Source organism: Ranitomeya imitator, chromosome 9 (assembly GCF_032444005.1).
Source record: "Ranitomeya imitator isolate aRanImi1 chromosome 9, aRanImi1.pri, whole genome shotgun sequence".
Lineage (NCBI taxonomy): Eukaryota > Metazoa > Chordata > Amphibia > Anura > Dendrobatidae > Ranitomeya > Ranitomeya imitator.
In genome coordinates this window covers 120945496-120960841 of record NC_091290.1, presented here as the reverse complement: position 1 = coordinate 120960841, position 15346 = coordinate 120945496, and positions in this window count along the sequence as shown.

The window sequence follows — 15346 nt, the reverse complement described above, 5'->3', positions numbered from 1 at the left end:
CACCACGTACACACTCATGTCACAACATATACACTCATACACACTCAGGTCACCACGTACACACTCATGTCACAACGTATACACTCATACACACTCAGGTCACCACGTACACACTCATGTCACAACATATACACTCATACACACTCAGGTCACCACGTACACACTCATGTCACAACGTACACACTCATACACACACAGATCACCACGTACACACTCATGTCACAACGTATACACTCATACACACTCAGGTCACCACGTACACACTCATGTCACAACGTATACACTCATGTCACAACGTACACACTCATACACACACAGATCACCACGTACACACTCATGTCACAACGTATACACTCATACACACTCAGGTCACCACGTACACACTCATGTCACAACATATACACTCATACACACTCAGGTCACCACGTACACACTCATGTCACAACGTATACACTCATACACACACAGATCACCACGTACACACTCATGTCACAACATATACACTCATACACACTCAGGTCACCACGTACACACTCATGTCACAACGTATACACTCATACACACTCAGGTCACCACGTACACACTCATGTCACAACGTACACACTCATACACACACAGATCACCACGTACACACTCATGTCACAACGTATACACTCATACACACTCAGGTCACCACGTACACACTCATGTCACAACGTATACACTCATGTCACAACGTACACACTCATACACACACAGATCACCACGTACACACTCATGTCACAACGTATACACTCATACACACTCAGGTCACCACGTACACACTCATGTCACAACGTACACACTCATGTCACAACGTACACACTCATACACACGGGTCACCACGTACACACTCATGTCACAACGTACACTCATACTCATGTCACAACGTATACACCCATACACACACAGGTCACCACGTACACACTCATGTCACAACATATACACTCATACACACTCAGGTCACCACGTACACACTCATGTCACAACGTACACACTCATACACACACAGATCACCACGTACACACTCATGTCACAACGTATACACTCATACACACTCAGGTCACCACGTACACACTCATGTCACAACGTATACACTCATGTCACAACGTACACACTCATACACACACAGATCACCACGTACACACTCATGTCACAACGTATACACTCATACACACTCAGGTCACCACGTACACACTCATGTCACAACGTACACACTCATGTCACAACGTACACACTCATACACACTCATGTCACAACGTACACACTCATACACACTCAGGTCACCACGTACACTCATACACACAGGTCACCACGTACACACTCATGTCACAACGTACACATACAGATCACCACATACACACTCATACACACACAGGTCACCACGTACACACTCATGTCACAACGTACAGACTCATAAACACACAGGTCACCACGTACACACTCATGTCCCAAAGTACACACTCATACACACACAGGTCACCACGTACACTCATACACACTCAGGTCACCACGTACACACTCATGTCACAATGTATACACTCATACACACTCAGGTCACCACGTACACACTCATGTCACAATGTATACACTCATACACACACAGGTCACCACGTACACACTCATGTCACAACGTATACACTCATACACACACAGGTCACCACGTACACACTCATGTCACAACGTATACACTCATACACACACAGGTCACCACGTACACACTCATGTCACAACGTACACACACAGATCACCACGTACACACATACACACACAGGTCACCACGTACACACTCATGTCACAACGTACACACACAGATCACCACGTACACACATACACACACAGGTCACCACGTACACACTCATGTCACAACGTACACACACACAGATCACCATGTACACACTCATACACACACAGGTCACCACGTACACACTCATGTCACCACGTATACACTCATACACACACAGGTCACCACGTACACATTCAGGTCACCGCATACACACACAGATCACCACGTACCCACTCACACACACACAAGTCACCATGTACCCACTCATGTCACCATATATACACAGATACATATGTCACCACATACACACTCATGTCACTATGTGCACACTCATACACACACAGGTCACCATGCACACACTCCGGTCACCGCATACACACACAGGTCACCACGTACCCACTCATACACACACAGGTCACCATGTACACACACAGGTCACCATGTACACACAAAGGTCACCATGCACACACTCATACATACGTCCCCACGTACACATTCACACCCACATCACCACATACACACTCATGTCACTATGTACACACTCATACACACAGGTCACCACGCACACATATCACCACGTACACGGTTGCGAATATACACAGTTCGCACACACAGACGCAAATGTACACATATCACCACATATACTCACACATTTTACCACATATACACGCATGTACACATACACATGTCACCATGCACACAAACATACAAAGGGCAGGGATTCCTGACTGCGCAAACATAGCCTGACTGCAGAAAAACACTCTTAACCTACAGCTATGGGAATTATCTGCATATTAATAGTGTTACTAATCTGCCCAGTGCCCACACTTAGGCTACTTTCACACATATGGTAAGTTTTTTGCCGTCAGGCACAATCCGGAGAATTTTGAAAAAAAAAACGGATCTGGCAACAATTGCCACCGGATCAGTTTTTTTCTCATACACTTTTATTAGCGATGGATTGCGACGGATGGCTTAGGATGCCGGATCACCTAGAAGGATCCGGCAAAAAAAAAACAGATCTGTCTCATCAGTTTTTCACAATTTGCGACAGATCCATTTTTTTCAACAGTTGACGGATTGTGTCTGAAAGCAAACACCTGATGTGTGAAAGTAGCCTCAGCCGAACACTGTGTGGGAGAAAATTATTTTTTTTCCCCTCCAGCGTTCGGGTTTCAGTCACAGGGTGGGAGAAGCGCCGGCGCGGGTTCAGTCACCGCTCTGAGTATACAGAGTGATGGCTCAGGTCACCACGTACACTCATACTCATGTCACAACGTATACACTCATACACACACAGGTCACCACGTACACACTCATGTCACAACATATACACTCATACACACTCAGGTCACCACGTACACACTCATGTCACAACGTACACACTCATACACACACAGATCACCACGTACACACTCATGTCACAACGTATACACTCATACACACACAGATCACCACGTACACACTCATGTCACAACGTATACACTCATACACACTCAGGTCAACACGTACACACTCATGTCACAACATATACACTCATACACACTCAGGTCACCACGTACACACTCATGTCACAACATATACACTCATACACACTCAGGTCACCACGTACACACTCATGTCACAACATATACACTCATACACACTCAGGTCACCACGTACACACTCATGTCACAACGTATACACTCATACACACTCAGGTCACCACGTACACACTCATGTCACAACGTACACACTCATACACACACAGATCACCACGTACACACTCATGTCACAACGTATACACTCATACACACTCAGGTCACCACGTACACACTCATGTCACAACGTATACACTCATGTCACAACGTACACACTCATACACACACAGATCACCACGTACACACTCATGTCACAACGTATACACTCATACACACTCAGGTCACCACGTACACACTCATGTCACAACGTATACACTCATGTCACAACGTACACACTCATACACACACAGATCACCACGTACACACTCATGTCACAACGTATACACTCATACACACTCAGGTCACCACGTACACACTCATGTCACAACGTACACACTCATGTCACAACGTACACACTCATACACACGGGTCACCACGTACACACTCATGTCACAACGTACACACTCATACACACTCAGGTCACCACGTACACACTCATGTCACAACGTACACACTCATACACACACAGATCACCACGTACACACTCATGTCACAACGTATACACTCATACACACTCAGGTCACCACGTACACTCATACACACACAGGTCACCACGTACACACTCATGTCACAACGTATACACTCATGTCACAACGTACACACTCATACACACACAGATCACCACGTACACACTCATGTCACAACGTATACACTCATACACTCAGGTCACCACGTACACACTCATGTCACAACGTATACACTCATGTCACAACGTACACACTCATACACACACAGATCACCACGTACACACTCATGTCACAACGTATACACTCATACACACTCAGGTCACCACGTACACACTCATGTCACAACGTACACACTCATGTCACAACGTACACACTCATACACACGGGTCACCACGTACACACTCATGTCACAACGTACACACTCCTACACACTCAGGTCACCACGTACACACTCATGTCACAACGTACACACTCATACACACACAGATCACCACGTACACACTCATGTCACAACGTATACACTCATACACACTCAGGTCACCACGTACACACTCATGTCACAACGTATACACTCATGTCACAACGTACACACTCATACACACACAGATCACCACGTACACACTCATGTCACAACGTATACACTCATACACACTCAGGTCACCACGTACACACTCATGTCACAACGTATACACTCATGTCACAACGTACACACTCATGTCACAACGTACACACTCATACACACACAGATCACCACGTACACACTCATGTCACAACGTATACACTCATACACACTCAGGTCACCACGTACACACTCATGTCACAACGTACACACTCATGTCACAACGTACACACTCATACACACGGGTCACCACGTACACACTCATGTCACAACGTACACACTCATACACACTCAGGTCACCACGTACACACTCATGTCACAACGTACACACTCATACACACACAGATCACCACGTACACACTCATGTCACAACGTATACACTCATACACACTCAGGTCACCACGTACACTCATACACACACAGGTCACCACGTACACACTCATGTCACAACGTATACACTCATGTCACAACGTACACACTCATACACACACAGATCACCACGTACACACTCATGTCACAACGTATACACTCATACACACTCAGGTCACCACGTACACACTCATGTCACAACGTATACACTCATGTCACAACGTACACACTCATACACACACAGATCACCACGTACACACTCATGTCACAACGTATACACTCATACACACTCAGGTCACCACGTACACACGTCACAACGTACACACTCATGTCACAACGTACACACTCATACACACGGGTCACCACGTACACACTCATGTCACAACGTACACACTCATACACACTCAGGTCACCACGTACACACTCATGTCACAACGTATACACTCATACACACTCAGGTCACCACGTACACTCATACACACACAGGTCACCACGTACACACTCATGTCACAACGTATACACTCATGTCACAACGTACACACTCATACACACACAGATCACCACGTACACACTCATGTCACAACGTATACACTCATACACTCAGGTCACCACGTACACACTCATGTCACAACGTATACACTCATGTCACAACGTACACACTCATACACACACAGATCACCACGTACACACTCATGTCACAACGTATACACTCATACACACTCAGGTCACCACGTACACACTCATGTCACAACGTACACACTCATGTCACAACGTACACACTCATACACACGGGTCACCACGTACACACTCATGTCACAACGTACACACTCCTACACACTCAGGTCACCACGTACACACTCATGTCACAACGTACACACTCATACACACACAGATCACCACGTACACACTCATGTCACAACGTATACACTCATACACACTCAGGTCACCACGTACACACTCATGTCACAACGTATACACTCATGTCACAACGTACACACTCATACACACACAGATCACCACGTACACACTCATGTCACAACGTATACACTCATACACACTCAGGTCACCACGTACACACTCATGTCACAACGTATACACTCATGTCACAACGTACACACTCATACACACACAGATCACCACGTACACACTCATGTCACAACGTATACACTCATACACACTCAGGTCACCACGTACACACTCATGTCACAACGTACACACTCATGTCACAACGTACACACTCATACACACGGGTCACCACGTACACACTCATGTCACAACGTACACACTCATACACACTCAGGTCACCACGTACACACTCATGTCACAACGTACACACTCATACACACACAGATCACCACGTACACACTCATGTCACAACGTATACACTCATACACACTCAGGTCACCACGTACACTCATACACACACAGGTCACCACGTACACACTCATGTCACAACGTATACACTCATGTCACAACGTACACACTCATACACACACAGATCACCACGTACACACTCATGTCACAACGTATACACTCATACACACTCAGGTCACCACGTACACACTCATGTCACAACGTATACACTCATGTCACAACGTACACACTCATACACACACAGATCACCACGTACACACTCATGTCACAACGTATACACTCATACACACTCAGGTCACCACGTACACACATGTCACAACGTACACACTCATGTCACAACGTACACACTCATACACACGGGTCACCACGTACACACTCATGTCACAACGTACACACTCATACACACTCAGGTCACCACGTACACACTCATGTCACAACGTATACACTCATACACACTCAGGTCACCACGTACACTCATACACACACAGGTCACCACGTACACACTCATGTCACAACGTACACATACAGATCACCACATACACACTCATACACACACAGGTCACCACGTACACACTCATGTCACAACGTACACACTCATACACACTCAGGTCACCACGTACACACTCATGTCCCAAAGTACACACTCATACACACACAGGTCACCACGTACACTCATACACACTCAGGTCACCACGTACACACTCATGTCACAATGTATACACTCATACACACACAGGTCACCACGTACACACTCATGTCACAACGTATACACTCATACACACACAGGTCACCACGTACACACTCATGTCACAACGTACACACACAGATCACCACGTACACACATACACACACAGGTCACCACGTACACACTCATGTCACAACGTACACACACACAGATCACCATGTACACACTCATACACACACAGGTCACCACGTACACACTCATGTCACCACGTATACACTCATACACACACAGGTCACCACGTACACATTCAGGTCACCGCATACACACACAGGTCACCACGTACCCACTCATACACACACAAGTCACCATGTACCCACTCATGTCACCATATATACACAGATACATATGTCACCACATACACACTCATGTCACTATGTGCACACTCATACACACACAGGTCACCATGCACACACTCCGGTCACCGCATACACACACACAGGTCACCACGTACCCACTCATACACACACAGGTCACCATGTACACACACAGGTCACCATGTACACACACAGGTCACCATGCACACACTCATACATACGTCCCCACGTACACATTCACACCCACATCACCACATACACACTCATGTCACTATGTACACACTCATACACACAGGTCACCACGCACACATATCACCACGTACACGGTTGCGAATATACACAGTTCGCACACACAGACGCAAATGTACACATATCACCACATATACTCACACATTTTACCACATATACACGCATGTACACATACACATGTCACCATGCACACAAACATACAAAGGAATACACTGAATTGTGGACTTGAGACTGCATTTAATCACACAGAATGAGACATACAGAAAATTCCACTCCTGTTTCTGCCTGCCCCACAGATATGTACCCCAACAGCTCCCCTCGAGCTGAGTTTCAACCATGCATCCCCCAAACAACTAAGAATCAAAGAGACCCCTTACCAGAAGCCTTCATGATTGCCTGCAGCTACTCACACTTCTGCATGAAGGTTTTTACACATGGTGTGTGGGGCAGCCGGCGCCTCCTCAGCAGAGCTGCACGGTCTGCTTCCTGCTCTCCGATTGGTAAGGGAGCACACACTGAGGGAGCAGGAAAAATACAGTACAGCCTCTAGGGACGGCTTCTCCACCAATCAGAGAGCTGGAAGGACATTGCACCCTTGAGTGACCTCTGCTCCACCAATCAGCATGATGCTGCTTGTTGGGAAGAGCAAATAAAGGGACAGTGCGGCTTCTAAAGTAATATTTGGCTGAACGGCCCAAAGCTGCAACTAGGAGACCAGCCCAGGGGGCAATTGCCCCCCTGCCCCATGGCCCAGCCCGCCCCAGCCTATGTGATATATATACAGCAGTCTCATTGTATCCTATGTGATGCACTCAGCAAAGTCTCACTGTATCCTATATAATGTATACACAGCAGATTTAGTGTATTCTTCGTTATGTTTACAGAACATTAATTCTATTCTTATGTGATGTATACAGCAGTCTGTGTATTTTATATGATGTATACAGCAGTATGTGTATCCTTTGTGATGTATATACAACAGTCTGTGTATCATAAGTAATGTATATATGGAAGGCTGTGTATCCTGTGCGTATACAGCAGTCTGTGTATTTTATGTGATGTATACAGCAGTATGTGTATCCTTTGTGATGCATATACAACAGTCTGTGTATCATATAAGTAATGTATATATGGCAGTCTTAGTGTATCCTATGTTAAAACTCAAACCACAACAGATAAAAAAAAATTCTAACTTTAGTTGTATCAGTTTTTACATCCACTTTTCCCATTATTACTTTATCCCATGAACTTTTTATTAACTTGTAGAAAGATTCTTCTCTGTTTTTACTTTTTATTTGTCTTTTCACATTCCAACCTAATGGAAAAAGCTGTCTATTGTGCATGGCACAATCACAGTGGTGATTACGTAGGATCTATTATTAACAGGCAAAATAACTATTACAATCCAAGATATATAGTGATGGAGCGGCCAAGAGCGTTCCAGGCATCACTTGTGTACATCTGGAGGTCTTCAGAAGTCCTGAAAGAGGCCAAGACTCCTCAGTCCTAAGACGAGAAGAACGTCAGTCTGGATAATGTGCTGACTTATAAATCACACTCGGCTGTGTGAACCCATATTTGTTTAATCATAAAGCATTAATTTCAGCTCCAGATCAATGTACAGCTAATTCTCGAAGACGGGAAAGCGTTGCAGAGTCTTTGAAAGCAGAATTCAGCATTTTAGGAAAACTGTCCAAGTTTCTACAAACCAACCTCCTCACGGGATAGTGGACACCCGTTATCCGCACCCAATTAAAATGTCAACACTCACGGGTAAAAGGCAGGTCACAATTTTATAAGAACAATATGCTTGCCAACTATAAAATAGCCTTAAAACACTATTAATTGACTACAGAGGTCAGTCCCAGGTTAATCCCTGAGGATTATGTATTCTTCCATTATGTTCTGTGAAGCAAGATAAACAGATAACGCTCCACCACAATGTCTTGTAAAGCTCGCCATACACCTATAGCCAGTAGTTATCTCTTCTGACTCCCCCCAATACACATGTATGCTCATTTAGTTAACTGTGCATGTGTTCTAAACACCTCTGACAGCACTTAACTACTAAAAAGCACTTAACTACTAATTTCCCCTCCGATTTATAACTAATTACTGGCTGATGGTCGGCGATTTTTTTGCAGGAACATATCTTAGTCTATCCTATGTGATGTATATAGCAGTCACAGTGTATCCTATGTGTTGTGTACAGCACTTTCCGTGTATCCCATGTGATGTATACTGCAGTTTGTGTATCCTATGTGATGTATACTGCAGTTTTGGTGTATCTCGTGATGTATATTGCAGTTTGAGTATACCATGTAATGTATACTGCAGTTTTGGTGTATCCCAAGTGATGTATACTGCAGTTTGTGTATACCATGTGATGTATACAGTAGTTTGTGTATCCCATGTAATGTATACTGCAGTTTTGGTATATTCCAAGTGATGTATATTGCAGTTTGTCTATCCCATGTGATGTATACAGCAGTTTCGGTGTATCCCATATTTTGTATACAGCAGTTTCGGTGTATCCCATGTGATGTATACATCAGCTTCGGTGTATTCCATGTGATGTATACAGCGGTTTCGGTGTATCCCATGTGATAGGATACACTGATGTATATATGTTCCTCACCCCAAGTTTAGAAGAACAAATGGAATTCATATCAATGGATAAAAGAATCCATTTGAATAACTTACGTAAATGAAAGCAGCCCCATTAATTGTTTTGGGGTTCATTTGTTTTATTTTGTGCCGGTTTTTAGTCACTTCCGGTTCGTCACTTCTGTCATTAGCCGCACACTTCAGAGGCTGCTTGGGATATGACAAGGTCTGTCGACATGCAGGTTAAGCTATAGCTCTTCCTGCGACCTCCATTTTGTGTGGGAATAGTGAGTGTAATAGACTCACTCATCATTCCTGAAAAACGGCCCCTATTACGACACAAGAGATGGGTGGAGTTCGCCATCCCTTATGCTCTAGGTCTCTACTAACACACCACCCACAGGGAGGTCCTGACTCGAGGTTACCATTGGGATATAAATGACTGGGTCTTTATCAGCACCATGCAACATCAATTTATCCTACCTCGTGATGAGCCATGTGTGGTGAAACGCACAGATGCTTAAAGCAACTAACATGATAAGTACCTCTTTATGCCGTTTGCTCAATATCAGTTATCCAATAGACTGTTTCCAGATCTTTTGGCCCTGTGAGAACTTTTTGAAGATGGCTGTGATCAAAGCATGTTTGAAGCATGAGGGGAAAACACCAGTTGTGATAGGTTGAGGAGATGGGTTAAGGTTGAGATAAAGACTGTGGTAAGGTTTTAGATGAGGTGGGATGGGATCTGGTCAAGTTCACAGGGGGTGAGATGTCATTTGGGGAGCAAAGGGGAAAGTTGATCTTCTGTAATGGCAGAGAAGCTGGTATTGGAGGAGGGTTGAGTAGTTATGAGGAAGGACTGTGGGGGCTTGAGGCAAAAGCTTAACCTGATGTCAATCTTCTGTTTGAAGAATGAGGCAAAGTCTTCAGCTAAGATGAAAATAGAGGAAGGAGGTGCTAGGGGACAGAAGGAGAGAATTGAAAGTGTTGAATTGCTGTTTAGGGTTGTGAGGTAGGGAGGATATGAGAGATAAGTATGTTTGTTTTACTGCAATGAAGTGCAAATTGGAATGGGACCTTTTCCATTTCCACTAAGCAACTTGAAGCACGCCTCAGTTGTTTAGTCAGGCTGGTGTGCCAGGGTTGCCTATTGATTGTGCGAGCTTTGGTATGTGTGAGGGAGGGTGACAGGTTCAAGAGCTGCTGCTGTTGTGGTGTTATATAAAGCGGCAACAGCAGCATGTGCTTCGTGTAAGGAACTTATGTCTGCAAGAGGGAATCAGAGAGTGAGTGTAAGTCGAGGTGTTTGAGATTTCAGCAAGGGTGTGCAAGTTTTTGGAGTGGGGATTGTGCATCTGAAGAGGGGAGGGAAGATAAATTTAAGTAGGTTGTAATCAGAGAGAGGGAGCGGCAAGTTAGAGAGGTTAAATAAGGAACAGAGGCAGGTGAAGATGAAGTCCAGTGTGTGCCCATCTTTGTGAGTGCATGCGGAAGACCAATGATCAAGGCCGAAGGAGGAAGTGAGAGATAGAAATTTAGAGACATCTGAGTGGGAAGTGTCAATGGTGATGTTGAAGTCACCCATGATGATAGTGGGGATGTCCGTGGAAAGGAAATGAAGTAGCCATGTGGCGAAGTGGTCAAAGAGTGTAGTGGCTGGCCTTTCGGGGCTATAAATGAGAGCCAGATGCGCACACAGTGTACCTCAAAAGAGGGGAGCGTGATGGAGGATGGCAGTGGGATTTGGGTGAAGGAACAGCTGACAGGAGAAAACCAACTCATCCACCATGCTTGCTGCTGGGACAGGAGGTGTGAGAAAGGTGGAATCCATCACACGAAAGTGCAGCTGGTTGTGTCTGAGGGGGTGAGCCAGGTTTCAGTGATGACAAGGAAGGAAAGTTTGTTAGTGATGAAAAGATCATGGCTGAAGGAAAGTTTGCTGCAGACAGAGTGAGCGTTCCATAGAGCTCCTGTTACATGTACTGGGGAAGTGGGGACAGAGGACACGAGTATACGGTTAGAAAAGTTGCAAAAATTTGTGATGGATCGTGGATGGGAGGTAGGAGTGACTGTGAGGATGTGGTGTGGAGGGCCAGGATTTGGAAAGATATCGCCTGCAGTGAGGAGGAACAGAGAAAGTGTTAGCAGGTGGGAGCAGGAGAGAGCGTGAGGTGGCTGACTGTGTTTGGAGACAGAGGATTGTATGTTGAGGAACAGATGATCTTTTATAGATGTTGTCAGGATCTAGAAGTTTGTAGTAGATGATGAAGACGATGATGATGATGTTTATGGTTGGCTTTTCTGATTGTTTTTTTTTTCATATAATTTGTGATGGAGATGTCTACAGGTTGTGTACTTGCCAAGATCTAGGAATCTGCAGATCATGAAAATGCTCATGGCTTTTTTTAAATTATTTTGTGGGGGTGATAACTGAAGAATGAACAACTTTTCACTAGATGTCTTTATGACTCTGGTCAACTGTTTTTAATTTGAAGTTTTAATTTTACAAATTTTTTTGCAATGTAACATTGCCTATTTTACATCAATATAGTAAAACCATGCCCCTGCTTAGACGAATTCTATAGTTTCCAGATATGTCCTTGGTAGAGTTTCTAAAAGCTGTTGGTGGTAGGTATGTCTTGTGTCACCATGCGACAAGACTAACAACCATATTTAGTTACTCTTTTTATCTAAACCAATAATTAGTATATTGACTTGGTTGATGTGACTCACAACCAAAAAGGACAAAACCTGACGAGAGGCAAAAAAGGACAAAACCTGATGAGAGGCAAAAAAGGACAAAACCTGACGAGAGGCAAAAAGACAAAACCTGACGAGAGGCAAAAAGGACAAAACCTGACGAGAGGTAAAAAGAACAAAACCTGATGAGAGGTAAAAAAGACAAAACCTGACGAGAGGCAAAAAGGACAAAACCTGACGAGAGGCAAAAAGAACAAAACCTGATGAGAGGCAAAAAAGGACAAAACCTGACGAGAGGCAAAAAGGACAAAACCTGACGAGAGGCAAAAAGGACAAAACCTGACGTGAGGCAAAAAGGACAAAACCTGACGAGAGGCAAAAAGGACAAAACCTGATGAGAGGCAAAAAGGACAAAACCTGATGAGAGGCACTGCTGACATGGTGTCGATGACTGAAGTTTTGCCAAGCGACCGTTCAGCGTAAGGTCGGCAGCACCTTTTACCTCCTGACTCGGAAGTCCAAAACATTGGATAACCCTTTGAATTGGCTTCCTATGAGACTGGTATAGTGTGTGGTACAAAGCCTCAGAATAAATTGGTGCTTTACACAATCAGGGAGGGTTGCCATCAGAAATTTCTGGACTCTATGCAATCAAAGTTTCTAGGGCCTGGTGGGACCCTACACCATTTTCAGTAAATAAAATCTAAAAATTGTATTTCTGAAGCTTAACATGGACAATCCCTATGTGTGCATAAATATATATATCAGCAGAAAATAAACTTCATACATAAATATAAATCTCACCTAAACTGTGACAGATTCGGCCTTTGTGGGGTCCCTTAATGTTTGGCAGCATAATGTAGTACCAGCTGTACAGCCCTTATGCAATAGTTCATAAATTGTTAAAGAGAACATGTCACATAGTAAAAAGTGGTCAGTTTTTGCTCTTACTTTTTTCCTTCTGCTCCCCAGAGTATTCCGGTTTTTATATTTTTTAATTCCATCATACGGTTCCAGAGATATGGGTCTTTTTAGTTAGTGTTGATTTTTTTTATGGTCTTTACAAGAGGGTGTGGCTCACATTAGATGGAGGTGTGTCTTTAGGCATAATTACCCTGTGGGCCACGCCCTCTTACTAAAGACCATAAAAATGTGTACTAAATTAATAGCCCCATATCTTTGGAATCATATGACGGAATTAGAAAAAACAAAAACCGGATTACTCTTGGGAAAAGCAGGAATAAAATAAGATTAAAAACTGGCTACTTTTTACCAGATGTCAAATCTCCTTTAAGTCTATATTTTTTTTTTATAATGAATGCAGCAAATTACCGCCCGCTATAATGCAATTTATCTACGCTCAGTCGCCACAATCGCACTCCAGCACCATACGAAATTAGACGGAACGTACAAATGATACTCCCGGTGTGAAAACAAAGGCAACAGTTTCATTTTATTTGAAAAGAAAGCACACTTTGGCGATATTCTTTAGCCAGGGAGAAGGCAGCACTCATATCTATCACTGATATATTCCATGTCTTTTTTTTTTTGAAACCTTGAAAAGAGACTTGCAATTGTACATGCATGATTAAGATCCTCACATTTGTATAGGACTAAAACATCAGTAGCCATCGATAGCTCGTATTTTTGTTACTTTTTTTTTTTCCTCCAAAAACTTCCCAAAAAAAAAAATTCTTCTCAAGAACAAAATGATGCAAAATAATGAATAGATAATTAAGAACAATTCTGTAAGCCCGATAGGAGGTTGAAATATACATGCCGTAGTAGCCTCAGCCAATTCATTGTAAATCCAGGTTCCTAGAAGTCAGGGTTGGAAAATATAAAAACGCCTTCTATATATTCCTTTACAAGCGGAGATAATTACAACGGATTACATAAACTCTACTGAATATTGTAAGGATATTAACAAGTCAACCCGGGAGTTCTGTTAACATAAATATACTTTTTTTTTTGAGGCTCCTTTAAGACAGGTCACTACACAATGACGTGACTTGCCGTGACCGTATCTACAGCAAGAGGCAAAAAAAAAAAAAAGTGATGTCACGTGTGATGACACCGTAAATTCCAATAGAACAACATAATTTACAAGAATTCTCACAGTATAAACATTACCCATGAATTTGATAGATATAAAATCAGACAGTGGATAGATATTCTGTATGCAAGGTGTGCCCTGTTACCACAACATAGGTGTACGGATATGGATGCATTTTTATTAGACGCATGGAGCAACCGGTATGGAAACTTGCAGCATGTTTAAAGGGAGGTGATAAAGAAGGTCCTTTTTTCCTTTTAATGAGGATATATATATATATATATATATATATATATATACACA